At 35.5% G+C, this 15266-nt stretch overlaps 1 long non-coding RNA gene across 1 annotated transcript in view; it reads right to left on the minus strand.

Moving 5' to 3' along the window:
• Positions 1-472: 472 nt before the first annotated feature.
• The window catches only part of LOC309667021, a 128546-nt gene continuing 113752 nt past the window's right edge, over positions 473-15266 (minus strand). Inside the window, exon 2 of the long non-coding RNA XR_014267483.1 lies at positions 473-7073. This is a non-coding gene — a long non-coding RNA (uncharacterized lncRNA). The remainder of the gene's footprint in view (positions 7074-15266) is intronic.

A 15266-nucleotide genomic window follows, 5' to 3' on the forward strand; every position in this document is an offset into this window, starting at 1 on the left:
TATATGGACTGCTATCTAGCTATAGAAAATGCACATGTGGTATCACTGACGTGGAAATGAATCACAACTGTTAACTGAAAAAGGTTCTGTAAACAACAGAATGGGCATTCTCTAATTCAATAGTTCTCAGCCCTAGCTATACTTTAAACCACCTAGAAAGCTTTCTAATTGATAGTTGGCACTCAGTATATGTACCTTGTGTTGATTTAGAGTTCCCTTATTAGTTTAAAAGACTAACAATAAATATTAAAATCTGTACTAACTATGATAATCTGCTAACATCAGGGGAGAGAGAAAGACTGGAAAAAATTTATATTAACATTTTTTGAAACTTAAGCTCTAAAAGCACACTCCTTGTACATTCTCAACTGACTAAAACAAATGCTTTAGTTACCTCCATGATAATGCCTGAATTTCTAGTTCTTCTCTTTTAGGGACAAATATTTGTGATTATTTTAAGTATTGTAAAGAAAATTATTTTGTACACCATATTTTGCTCTTGCCAAATTACATTAATTGTTGGACTAATCTCCAACATTTTTCTTTTTCTTTATAGTTTTCTGCACAAATGTCAGCATTTAGTATTACAATGAAAAAATAAAAAAGAGTATTGTCTGAACGAATTTGTTTCTGTGAGAACCCTGAAATTCAAGCTTGCCACACATTAGTGGTTCTGCCTTGATGTGATGTGTGAGCAAATTACTGTGTGCTGGATTAATATCCATCCCTGAAGAACAGTCTAGAGAAGCTTTCCTACTCAACTGAGCTGCATTCTAAATATGATTATAACTTGTATTTAATCCTTTGAGCTTTATCTCTTTCCAAAATTGCAAGCAGTTTTCCTGTCTCTGACAGTGCTTGGGCATATTAATTAGAGCATTTAAAAATCATAGTTGTAATGAGAAACACATATTTCTTGGTGTAGAAAGAAAGCATGGAAGAGTTAGGAAGTTTATTTAAATCCTAAGTGATAATCAGTAGCTATATATTTCTATATACTTCAGCTCTTGATTTTCCTCTTCTGTCTAATGGGAATAATAAGTTTTGCCTTAATTCACAGAGTTACAGTAAGAATACAGGGTTCTACACATATACAATTATATTAACTAATATGGTACCTTCAGTCCCAATTCACTTGATATCTGCTCATTCAGTAAATATTTTTTGAAGACATACGATGCGGGTATATTTAATGAATAAAATCTTGACTTCAAAGTCAAACCTTGCTACCTCTTCCTAGTTATATGACCTTTTGAAATTAATTTTCTCTCTCTGATTCTCAGTTTTCTCATCAGAAAAGTAGAAGGGGAATAACAATATGTCTCAGTAAATTATTGGGAGGATGTAATAGGACAACATGCATTAAAGACAGCATCAAATGGGAATTGAGTAATGACAGCATGTTAGGACGTTCAGGACAGAGTTAACATAGCAGGACTGATCCTTAGAAGGGCTTGTTTGCAGAGCTGGCCCTTGGCTGGCTTCAGGAAATTTGGCTTTGAAATGTTCTGTAAACTGATCAAGTCTCTGTACTGCTCTGTGTAGACTGTTTGTATAAGCAATGTGATTTATGGTGAACATCTGCTTTCCTTCTGGGAATATCGAATTTTGGTAGCTGTGGCTAGGCAGAGTGCCTACGTGACCAGCCCCTAATAAAACCTTGGACTCTGAGTCTCAAACAGACTTTCCTGTGCGGAAGTCGTGTACATTTCACTGGTGGAGGAAGGCGTGTGTTCTGTCGCCCCTTTGAGGAGCACGTAGCAAACCTGTGGTGGGATTCATTCAGTCTCTGCGAGATGTGTCTTTTTCCCCTTGCTAATCCTGTTGTGCATTCGTTCTCTGTAGTATTTCACAGCCATGAGTATAATAGCCTTCGAGTCCCCTGAGTCCGTCTAGGAAATCACCAAATACGTGAGTGGCTTTGGGACTCCCAATCCAAGTAGTAGCAATGATGGAATTTGTTAAAACGACCTCCATTCACAGAAACATGACTAAAGCGTTGTTTGGGGAAAAGAAAGAGGGAGAGGTGGGGTTGCTGAAGCCCTGATGCCTGGATTGCTTTGGAATCACCCATATGTGAAACAGAAGTTGAGCTGTGATCTGTTATGAGAGGTAAAATTTACCAACAAAATTGAAAAATGATAAATCTAATCCTAGCTCAATGGATCCCTTGGTTTCTTTTTGCTGTGGTAGCTAAAGTGGCAAAAGATGAAACAAGAAAGAACAGAAAGGGCCCGAAATCCCCAAGATTATACTTTTTAAGGTGGGAAGGAGAAACTTACATTTTCTGAATGGCTACAGTGCCTTTACATTTACCAGAACTAAGTTAGTATTAATCTGACCCAGAATTATGATGAATAAATGCATGTTATAATTCCCACAGCAGCCAGGAAGAAAAAGAAACAGAAGAATTAAAATGATGTATTAGACGTCTATTTACTCATATATATATTAAATTATACATATATATATATCTACCTTGCGGGAGAGATCATTGAATATGATTGTTCCTCTAGGGTTTTGAAATTATGAAAATATTAATACAAAACTGAGTTATATGAATATAGACAATTCAAATTAGAATTCAAGTATAATATAAAAGAAATTATTTAATCAACAGTGTCTTCAAAGTTTACATCACGTTTATACAAGATTTAAATTTATATCTCTTTATAACATTCAATATTCTTATGAATTAAGAATATTGGAATTTCTATTTAAAAAATAAAATTGTAATTTTATGACTGGAAGAGACCTTAGCAACAAGGTCTTCGTTTATAAATAAGGACTGTCAGAGACTATGAGGACATCCATAATTTGCCAAAAATCAATTTGTCCCATTCCACTGCTTTTTCCAGAAAAATATGTACCTCTTGTTTCACAATAAACAGATCCCTTAAAAGTGTGTATATCTAATTTATTTTTGAAATATTTTAATAGTTTCATGAAGTTAATATTTCAGTATTAAAATTCTCCTTGCTTTAGGCTTTTTACCAAATGGTTAATCATATGCAAACACCTTCCCTACAGAAAATCCACTTTCAAATAATTTTGAAAAATTTTTATATTGAAAATAATAAAACTTTAATGTACTTGGTTTATAAAGTTCATATTTTATGAGTTAGAGTGAAATAATCCATCTATATTTAGAACTAAGCAAATGTTAAACACTAGCTGCAATTCATTAATAAATAACATTAATGCACAATAGAACCCAACAAATTATCTCCAACAACTTACAGCATTTTTCACCTTTGAGACTTGTTTGAGAACATTAATTAAATAAATCACCCTTCTGCACTATAGCTACATGAGCATTCATGACTTGAAGTTCATGAAGCAGTATAATTTGGGGTGGGTGTGAGACGAACGGTATGTGTGAAGATGTCCTCGGGCTTGGACTCATAGTGAAACACTGTTCAGAATGTGACAATTTCCCTCCTTACAAATCATGCCATTTCCAGTGTCATCCTTCAGGTGGATGACACTGCTCAGCTGGATTATCACTCATGCAGCTTTCTGCCAAAAAAAGACTGGTTCCTGAGAGTTGTAAAGTTCAAGAGGCTGAACAAAATAGAAAGGAGGAAAAGAGGAGAAAAAAAAAAAGTTTTAGAGTGTTTGTGAAGCCCTCTTCAGGCTGTTGGATGTACTGGGAGTGAGAATCATACTTTTGCTGCGCCTCAAGGTGAAAGAGGACTTTCCGGTGATCACTAGAAAACGTGTGCATGGGTAAGCTGGAGTGCCTCTCAGCCACGCTCTGAGTACTAGTTCTTTAGCTTGTCTAGTCTTAATTTTTATTTTTAACAGTAAACAGAGATTGTTCAATTATATTTGTATCAAACAGGTTAACTAATAGAAGCCATGTTTGAAATCTTTAGAATCTGGTAACATTTCAAAATACCACATAGATAAAGCCATGCATAGAGAGAAACTTGTAGCTGTTAATTACTTACATTAGAAAAGAAATAATCTTAAATCAGTAACCTAAAATTCTCTATTAAAAATGAGAATAAAATATAAAAATCACCAAAATCTATGTAGTAGCCAAGTGATAGAGAAAAAAGATAAGGGTAAAATTAAACACTAAGTTTTCCCAAGAGTTCTTTAAAACTTTGTATTCAAGTGCATGTGTTTCACTATGTAGTGTGTTACTGTGTGAGTAGAATAATGTAAACCTCTTCCCCTACATACTGGACAAATGGAAAGGCATTGCTGAGAAAAAAACAAGTTAAGCCACAGCTACACTACTTGAATTTTATGCCCAGGGTCATGATTGGCTCAAAATCCAAAGTTCTTATCCGCCACCAAGAACTTACTCTCTAAATTTAAAGACATTCCTGATTTCATTAGTTGAAAGTATACTTGCCACTAGCCCAAGGTTTGATGAATATTATGAGCAACTCAAAGCTCGGCTTAACATTATGTTGATTTTTGCAACTCAGCACTCATTAAATATTGCTTGACTGAAAGAATAAATGGATGAGTATATACATTAATAAATTAAAAGGAAGGATCATTCTTTAGGGAGTATGATTTTATTTCCTTCTCATTTATATTCAAATGTTTTTAACAGAAGTTTGAAATTATCTTTCTGATTTCATCTCATTAGTTTTGAGTGATCTTAATGCCACTCTAAATACATATACATATACATATATACATATGTTTCTAATAAGCATGCCTCATAATTATTTCTCTATACATGCATTTGTACATTTTTGATTGTACTAGATATTCATATGAAAATGAAAAATTCTTTCAAAAACTACCAAGTTCAAGCATCTGCTTGGATTGTTCAATATTAAGATTTGGGTCTTAACCCATGGCCTAGAACTCTGTATTTACTAGCTTTGACTCAGTCAACTGAACAAGTTCTTGCTGCACATTTTGTGGCTTCTTAGGCCAGCTGCAAATGCCTGTTTGCTTTGATACTGGTCTCTTACAGTTGGTGCCTTCTAAATATCACAAAATTGGTATGGATAAGGAAAAAATAGCCCAGTCATTTAAAATATATGTACATGAGATCCATTATGATGCTCATTTGGGAATTTTGTCTGCACTTTAGTTAAAGTTAATAGATCTGAGGCTTCCTTATTCCTGGTTCCTAAAATAAATCTGCAAGTCAGATCCACAATCATTAAATGTAATTTAATCAATCTTCAAAAATCATAAAAGCTCTAAAACCAAATTTTAAAAGAATTTGTGGCAAATGTGACCTCAACTGATGTATGAGTATTAGTGTGAGGAGTTGAATATTCATATATTAAAACTATGGACCACATAACAGCTTTTCTTTTGCTCACTGATTTGCAAAGAAGGACCCATTTTGATGAATCTGGAAGCCTGACCATAGATTTGGATTTCTGGGATCATTATGATTGACTTTTTAAAAATCAGATCTGATGTATTTGGATTATATAGACATGGCTTGAAATATATGTATCAAGACAAGCAGATGGTCATAAGAGACCCCAATATGTTGCCTGGACATTTGTAGTTTTTATTTCTCTAAAGGTCCAAGGGGAGAATCTGCAGCTAAGATCAACTTTCTAGGAGACTGGGTAGTGTGTAAGAGGCGGGAAAGCTCTCTTTGCTTACAGGCTTGTTTCCAGCTTCACCGAAGGTCATTGTATATAAGCTCAAGTTCATCCAAGCCCTGACATCTTCATGTATACTTGGCCTTCATACTCAGATACCTTGGTGTCTAAACCTTGCTCTGTTTAGACCATATGTATTAGGTATTTATAACACATATTGTAAGAAAATAGAATAGGAGGAAGAAAGAGTCCCCCTCACTAGGGCTCTAAGCTCTAAGCAGCTCCACATTTGGCAGCATAGAGCTGGCCCAGTTTAATCCTGGAAACTAGGAATGAGAGCAGCTGGATCCTTTCACCTCATCTAGAGTGTTCACAGGAGTCCTGATTGAGCATCACAATGGATCAACTGATCAGATATTTTTTACTTCCTTGTGCTGTTTTTTTTCCTTATCAATACTGTCCTATTTAGAGATTTAGAGGGAAGTGACAGTAAATATTCACATCAGTGCCAACATGTGCTCATAGCTGGCCTAGGGACCTAGTTACAAAATGAACCACAAGAACTTCTTTTCAGATGACCTAGTCAAGGATACTAAATACCTAGTAACCATGTGCTTCTCTTTCCACCATGTGATTTTTTTCCCAATAAAACCTGCATATTTACAGAATATATACTGTGACTTGTTAGACCTGTGTGGGCTTAATTATACCAAACCAAGATATTTAGTCCCTTTAGTATTATTCAGTAAATCATAATTAAGTTAATAAAGGTACAATTGATGAACAAGTCTACATAATTATATATGTAAATTTTATTTTAATGAAACTACCATCATATCATCATACCCATATTTTCAAGCAATTGCTAACTTTTAAAGAGAGCAGGTTTGGAATTAATTCTGCTCATATATACTTAAAAAAAACTTTTTAAAAGAAATGCCTACAGTATTATTTTATGAACTACAGAACTCTAGTACCATTACTTAATAGTTATTCTTACTTTTGTAATGGTATTACCAAGTATAATTATCCATGTTGTGATTCAGTCATTAATTTTGATGAAAAATCAAATTTCCTGCTAGGCGAAGAATTTGTCCACACTAAGAATATGCCTAAGAAGATTTTACAGACTTAAGGCATTTTCAAAACTAGATCACTACCGATAATTCCGTAGTAATTTTGTGAATATTCTCCTTATGAACTATCTAAATTCAGTAAGAGACAATTCCTCGTTATTGCCAATCAGAGTTTCTCCTGCCACTGCTTTGGGAATTCTTGCCATGGAAGACAGAACCAGGAGCCTACCCACCATCTTTGCAACAGAAAGAGGGGTCCTCACTTCTCACTCATTGCAGTCTCCTTCCAGAAACTGTGAGAGCAACATTGCAGCTAGGCCAGGCCTGGACTTACCCATCCTCGTCCTTACCTGCACTTACCTCTGTCAGTCTTAGGTTTTCCAGGCTGTTTTTGCTGATATAAGACACATCCCATGCTTCGTCGCATTTGAGATTCTTTCCTTCAGATCTTCCTGTGAATCTGTAGATACACATAAAGTCAGGGAAAAGAAGACAGTTCATTTAACTATACATCAAGTATATTTGAATCTTAGATCTAATCCAATTAATCCTAAAGCACTCACATACACTGACATGAAATATATAAATCCTATCTACAATGACACTGAGAAGTGATTTTACAGCATTATATTGAGCTCATACGCCAACATTTTAACAGTTTCTATGCCAGTCACTGTTCTACGTGTTTTACACATATTACCATATTTAACATTTAGAATGACACTTTATGGAAGATACCAACATACCCAGATGAGAAAACTAAAGAACAAAGAATCTAAGTAACTTGCTCAACTTATAGCTAATTAAATGGCAGAGCCAGGATTTAAAATTGAGCATTCCAAGTCTAGAATATGCACTTTTAGCCACTATACTATACTCAATTACAATATATATAAAATGTCATTGCAACAAAAACCATAACAAACAACGTCGTAGCCATTATGCTGCTCAAAAAGTAATTACAGCTCTATATCTTCCACGAAACATGGTAGGATTGCTTTTTCATTCTCCTTTGTAAGTGTTTGGTATTTCCATGTAGTTCTGGTAAATAAATCTTGTATATCATTTTCAGGCCTGATATTTAATTGCCTGTGTGAGACCCTTTGACACAGAGAGGGAAACATCCAAGATGGTGGATACTCCATCTGTCTGTATTTTTTAGTAATTAATGAGTAACTGTTCCTCTCAATTTGTGAGGAAATATAGTTGAACAAAAATCAAAACTGTATTACTTTAAGGAATACAAATTTAGGAATTGCTTGTTAAAAACAGTAAAATCTAAATACACTTCATGTTTCTGATATGAGTATACCAAAAAATGTAAACAAAACATGCTAAGCAATAAATTTAATAATTCTAAAACTTTCATCAGAATTAAAAGATGACAAATATTTTCTATCAAATATAATTTTATATTTATTATATAATTTCATGTCTCTGTACGTTGCTAATAAATGATTTCTTGCTTCTATTTCCATCGTTGAAGTAAAAATTAAAGTGTATAATGTCAAAAGACTAAGAACATAAAATAGGTAAATGGTTTATTATCAGAAGACTAGTTCACTTAAAGCACAATAAAATTTTTGGACTGTAATGATTTAACTTAATCCATCGACAAGTAGGTATTAGCTTCCTGATGTATGCTCATTACTGCTGATCTAGGAATTAGGACAGATAACAAAGAATTTTTAGAAAAGTAGCCAGATAGCCATAAGATTTTTCAAATTATATTTTATAGATAAAGATTGGATATGATGCATCTGACACTAGAATAACAGTCTCTGGAGCCAAGAAATTTATCACTAATAACTCAAAATGTCATTTTCTTTTGAAATATGTTATCAATTGGTTTTAAGTAATTTCAAAATGCTATGCGTGTTTAATTTTAAAATGTTAGTTCTATATAAATTATAGAACAGATAATTTTTCCATAGTGAACTAAAAAAGGTGGATTTTCCCTCCCAGAAGAACTGTAATTAACAAATGTATATATTTTATCATTAGGAATAAATAATTAGAAATATATCAACTTTCCTTTGGCTACTTAAACACTTATTTCATGGGGAAATATCCATGCAGAAGTTTTAAAAGTACTGTTGAAAAAAGATAAATTTCCTCATAACACAGTTTATGTAAAGTTATATATCTCACCTTCAGAAGGTATCTGTCAACTAATGGTTTTTATGGACAGAGATAATTCAAGTCATGTCACTGGTACAATTCTGGACAACATATTCATCCAAATAAAATAAGGTGAGTTTTTCAAGGAAAACTGTTGGTAAATAAACATGCTATCAAGATTTCCAATCTCACAGAAAAAACAATTACTGTGTTTGTTGTACAAATAATACCTCTCCAATTTTCCTACAGCTCTCTTGTCATTTAGAAGCGAAAGCTTTATGTGTTGCTACCAAAGTCATTTCCTTAAATTCTTTTGTAACATTTGCTTTTATAGGAAATGAAATATATTCTACTTTTTACTTTTTTAATGGGAACCATATGGTAACAAGAGTAAAGCTGATGAAGCTAGAATTAGTGGAATTAGAGAGGAGAGAAGGTAGACCTGAACTAAGTTATAGAAATGTGACTACAGAGCATCTCTTATTAGTAGAAATGTATTTATGTTTAGATAATCATGCAATGAAAAGGAAATTATTTATGAACAATTTTTACATTGAAATTTGAGAGAGATGAAATATCTTCCCAAGCCCTCGTTTTTGGAAGGTTTTATTTTTATTCTCTTTGTTATTAGTAAGTGATAAACATCATTTCCCTTTTTGTCCCTTGTCTTCCTCCGATCTAATTTCTTTTTGTACAAAGTCACTGTAGGGAAGAAGGGGCAGAAAACTATGTTAAAAGGTAAAATGAGGCACATCAAAATATTCAACTGTTTATTGGAGCTTACATGGATTGGAATCTGGCAACATGAAACCAAAGGTGAAGGAGTGTTCCACTAAGAGGAGCTAGAGGCAAGGTTTTTATAGAGTAGTCAGTGAAGCGAAGCAAAGCAAATCAATTCTTTGATTGGTTATAGCTTAAGCAGTTGCCTTATTTGGTAAAGCCTACTTCGTTGTCTATGACTGGTTGTTCTTGAGTTTCATTTTCTTACATTCTAGTGCATGGACTCTGGCTCAAGTTTTGGTTTGCTTGTGGGGTTACCAAGACATTAGAGCCCCCTCAGTCTAATGGCCTCCTTGTTTAATTATTTTAACAATTGATACTTGAATTGTGAACAGAGCTTGTTTAGGAACAAAAACAGGAGGAACAAAATAATTTCACTATCCATCCTCTTCCTCAATCTTGAAGAAATATTATTTTGAAAACTGCTGTTTGTACAGTCAGTGTGTTCATCCACTTCACTTAGATTCTCACACAGCTACATTTTTTAAATGTTGTGGGACTACTTATAAATCAAATATTAGAAAATAAGATTTACCAATGGAACAACCAAAGCATGTTGCTCCCCAACTGTGCTAGCCCTTTGGCAGGATAAAGGGAAGGACTCACACTTTTCTGCCCTAGAGGAGTTTTGTAATTTTGGAGAGATAAAACACCCAAATACAATGAATCAGGGAATACAATGTAGCCAACAGCGCATCCTGTGATCCTAGAAGGCTTATTCTCTTCGATCTTTCTGATACAGTTTCAATCTAATATTCAAACAATATACTATATTGATTAAAAAAACTGGCTTTGGCCTCATCCAGACCTGCCTGATGGTCCAGTGGTTAAGATTCTGTGCTCCCAGGGCAGGGGGCTGGGTACGATAGCTGGTCAGGGAACTAGATCCCACATGCATGCCACAACTAAGAATCCACATGCTGTAACTAAAAGATACCGCATGCCCCAACAAAGATGCTGCGCACGGCAACAAAGATCCCACGTGCTGCAACTAGACCCAGCACAGCCAAATAAATAAATAAATAAATATTAAAAAAAAAAAAAAAAAAAAAAAAAGAACCACCGATACCACTTCCTGGATATATAAACTTGGACAAGTTACTTATCATCCTTAAATTTTACTGCCTCATCAGAAAAATGGAGATAATGATAGTACTAACCACACTGGAGTTTTGAAGAATAAAACAGGATAATTACAAAAAATTTTAGCTCAGAGCCTCACACATAGTTAATGTTCAAATAATTATTAATTTGTTGTCATAATTAATAATAGGATGACTCTTTCATTTACTGCCAGAATTAAGTCCATTCTAGATAAGCCTGCACTGTGTGTGAGAAGAAATCAATATATGTATATTGGATCACCAGCAATTGCATAATGATTTAGATATCTATGATCAAGTCAACAATAGCTCCTCAAGGAACAATTGTCCATTTACAGTTTTCTTGTTCTCTCCAGAGATACACTTTCACTTAGCTAATGGTGGCCAACCCATCGGATATACGGTAGCCAGAAAGCCTAGATTTCCTCTTATTTTCATTCTTTTTTTCCTGCCTTCTATAATAGGGACTTGTGTTTAATAAGAAATAAGTCAGTTCAAGATAGTTACAGCCATGTTTACTCCTCTTCTGCTATGCTCATGTTAAATTCTTCATCATGTTCTACCTAGTATTTCTGTGGGATCTAAACTGTGGGCCAGTTATTTTGTGAAGCAACATTTAGTTGGATGTTTATTTGCACAGATTTTTTTGTATCAGTGAAACAACACATCAGAGATAAAAATGTTAACATGGTAGAAAAAACAGAGATTTTAGTTACTCTGATTATCTGCAAAGTATTTCATCTTTGGATATTTCTGAAAAAAATGATGTGTAACTAACAATTAGCTTTTGAGTTATCAGATATAAAGATTTTTAAAGTTGGCATTACAGATGTGCTCAAGGGACTTCCCTGGTGGTACAGTGGATAAGACTCTGCATTCTCAATGCAGGGGGCCCAGGTTCAATCCCTGGTCAGGGAACTAGATCCCACATGCATGCCACAACTAAGAGTTCACATGCCACAACTAAGGCGGCTGCCTGCCACAACTAAGACCCAGTGCAATCAAATAAATAAATAAACATGAAATAAAAAGAAATGTGCTCGCAATGGATATCAATGGGCAAAAATGTAGCTGATCCAAGATTCATGGATTAAATTCAAATATTTACTTATTTGCAAAATAATAGCAGTAGTTTCCTTCAATTCAAAGTGCATATGTTTTTTACCTATCCTTCTCAAACTCTTCCAAAATATAGCAGAGGGAGAAACACTCCCAGACTCATTCTATGAGGCCACCATCATGCTGATACCAAAACCAGACAAAGATGCCACAAGAAAAGAAAACTACAGGCCAATATCACTGATGAACATAGATGCAAAAATCCTCAACAAAATACTAGCAAACAGAATCCAACAGCACATTAAAAGGATCATACACCATGAGCAACTGGGGTTTATCCCAGGAATGCAAGGATACTTCAATATATGCAAATCAATCAATGTGATACACCATATTAACAAATTGAAGGAGAAAAACCATATGATCATCTCAATAGATGCAGAAAAAGCTTTCGAGAAAATTCAACACCCATTTATGATAAAAACCCTCCAGAAAGTAGGCATACAGGGAACTTACCTCAACATCACAAAGGCCATATATGACAAACCCACAACCAACATCATTCTCAATGGTGAAAAACTGAAACCATTTCCACTAAGATCAGTAACAAGACAAGGTTGCCCACTCTCACCACTATTATTCAACACAGTTTTGGAAGTTTTAGCCAAAGCAATCAGAGAAGAAAAAGAAATAAAAGAAATCCAAATAGGAAAAGAAGAAGTAAAGCTGTCACTGTTGGCAGATAACATGATACTATACATGGAGAATCCTAAACATGTTACTACAGAAAACTACTAGAGCTAATCAATGAATTTGGTAAAGTAGCAGGATAGAAAATGAATGCACAGAAATCTCTTGCATTCCTAGACACTAATGATGGAAAATCCGAAGAGAAATTAAGGAAACACTCTCATTTACCACTGTAACAAAGAGCATAAAATACCTAGGAATAAACCTACCTAAGGAGACAAAAGACCTGTATGCAGAAAACTATAAGACACTGATGAAAGAAATTAAAGATGATACAACAGATGGAGAGATATACCATGTTCTTGGATTGGAAGAAACATTGTGAAAATGACTATACCACCCAAAGCAATCTACAGATTCAGTGCAATCCCTATCAAACTACCAATGGCATTTTTCACAGAACTAGAAGAAAAAATTTCACAATTTGTATGGAAACACAAAAGACCCCGAATAGCCAAAGCAATCTTGAGAATGAAAAACACAGCTGGAGGAATCAGGCTCCCTGACTTCAGACTATACTACAAAGCTACAGTAATCAAGACAGTATGGTACCGGCACAAATACAGAAATATAGATCAATGGAACAGGATAGAAAGCCCAAAGATAAACCTATGCACAGATGGTCACTGTATTTTTGATAAAGGAGGCAAGAATATACAATGCAGAAAAGACAGCCTCTTCAATAAGTGGTGCTGGGAAAACTGGACAGCTACATGTAAAAGAATGAAATTAGAACACTCCCTAATACCATACACAAAAATAAACTCAAAATGGATTATTTGGGCTTCCCTGGTGGCACAGTGGTTGAGAATCTGCCTGCCAATGTAGGGGACACGGGTTTGAGCCCTGGTTTGGGACAATCCCACATGCCACGGAGCAACTAGGCCAGTGAGCCACAACTACTGAGCCTGCGCGTCTGGGGCCTGTGCTCCGCAACAAGAGAGGCTGCGACAGTGAGAGTCCCGCGCACCACAATGAAGAGTGGCCCCTGCTCGCCGCAACTAGAGAAAGCCCTCGCACAGAAACGAAGACCCAACACAGCCAAAAATAAATAAATAAATAAATAAATTTATTAAAAAAAAAAAAAGAAAAAAATGGATTCTTTAATGTAAGGCCAGACACTATAAAACTCTTAGAGGAAAACATAGGCAGAACACTCTATGACATAAATCACAGCAAGATCTTTTTTGACCCATCTCCTAGAGAAGTGGAAATAAAAACAGAAATAAACAAATGGGACCTAATGAAACTTAAAAGCTTTTGCACAGCAAAGGAAGGAAACCATAAACAAGATGAAAAGACAACCCTCAGAATGGGAGAAAATATTCACAAATGAAGCAACTGATAAAGGATTAATTTCCAAAATATACAAGCAGCTCACGCAGCTCAATGTCAAAAAAACAAACAACCCAATCTAAAAAATGGGCAGAAGACCTAAATAGACATTTCTCCAAAGAAGATATACAGATTGCCAACAAACACATGAAAGGATGCTCAACATCACTAATCATTAGAGAAATGCAAATCGAAACTACAGTGAGGTATCACCTCACACCAGTCGGAATGGCCATCATCAAAAAATCTACAAACAATAAATGCTGGAGAGGGTGTGGAGAAAAAGGAACCCTCCTGTACTGTTGGTGGGAATGTAAATTGATACAGCCACTATGGAGAACAGTATGGAGGTTCCTCAAAAAACTAAAAATAGAACTATCATACGACCCAGCAATCCCACTACTGGGCATATACCCTGAGAAAACCGTAATTCAAAAAGAGTCATGGGGCTTCCCTGGTGGCGCAGTGGTTAAGAATCTGCCTGCCAATGCAGGGGACACGGGTTCAAGCCCTGGTCTGGGAAGATCCCACATGCCGCGGGGCAACTAGGCCCGTGAGCCACAATTACTGAGCCTGCGCGTCTGGAGCCTGTGCTCCACAACAAGAGAGGCCGCGATAGTGAGGCCCGCGCACCGCGATGAAGAGTGGCCCCCACTTGCCCCAACTAGAGAAAGCCCTCGCACAGAAACGAAGACCCAACATAGCCATAAATAAATAAATAAACAAATACTTAAAAAAATAAAAAAAAAAAAGAGTCATGTACCACAATGTTCATTGCAGCTCTATTTACAATAGCCAGGACATGGAAAAAACCTAAGTGTCCATCAACAGATGAATGGATAAAGAAGATGTGGCACATATATACAATGGAATATTACTCAGCCATGAAAAGAAAGAAAATTGAGTTATTTGTAGTGAGGTGGATGGACCTAGAGAATGTCATACAGAGCGAAGTAAGTCAGAAAGAGAAAAATAAATACCGTATGTTAACACATATATAAGGAATCTAAAAAAGAAAAAAAATGGTCCCAAAGAACCTAAGGGCAGGACAGGAATAAAGACGCAGTCATAGAGAATGGACCTGAGGACACGGGGAGGGCGAAGGGTAAGCTTCGATGAAGTGAAAGAGTGGCATGGACAAATATACACTACCAAACGTAAAATAGATAGCTAGTGGGAAGCAGCCGCATAGCACAGGGAGATCAGCTCGGTGCTTTGTGTCCACCTATAGGGGTGGGATAGGGAGGGTGGGAGGGAGACGGAAGATGGAGGAGATATGGGGATATATGTATATGTATGGTTGATTCACTTTGTTATACAGCAGAAACTAACACCATTTTAAAGCAATTATACTCCAATAAAGATGTTAAAAAAAAAGAATGAATATATTCAAAGGAGAATTTATAAAGTAGCCATTACAAAGCAAAGCAATAAATGACAAGTTCCCACAGACAGATGACCTAAAGCAGGCACCTAAGTGGGCAGGGAAACTATTAACTCCCGGC

This window comes from Balaenoptera physalus (assembly GCF_965194825.1).
Source record: "Balaenoptera physalus genome assembly, chromosome: 9".
In the NCBI taxonomy this organism is placed as follows: domain Eukaryota; kingdom Metazoa; phylum Chordata; class Mammalia; order Artiodactyla; family Balaenopteridae; genus Balaenoptera; species Balaenoptera physalus.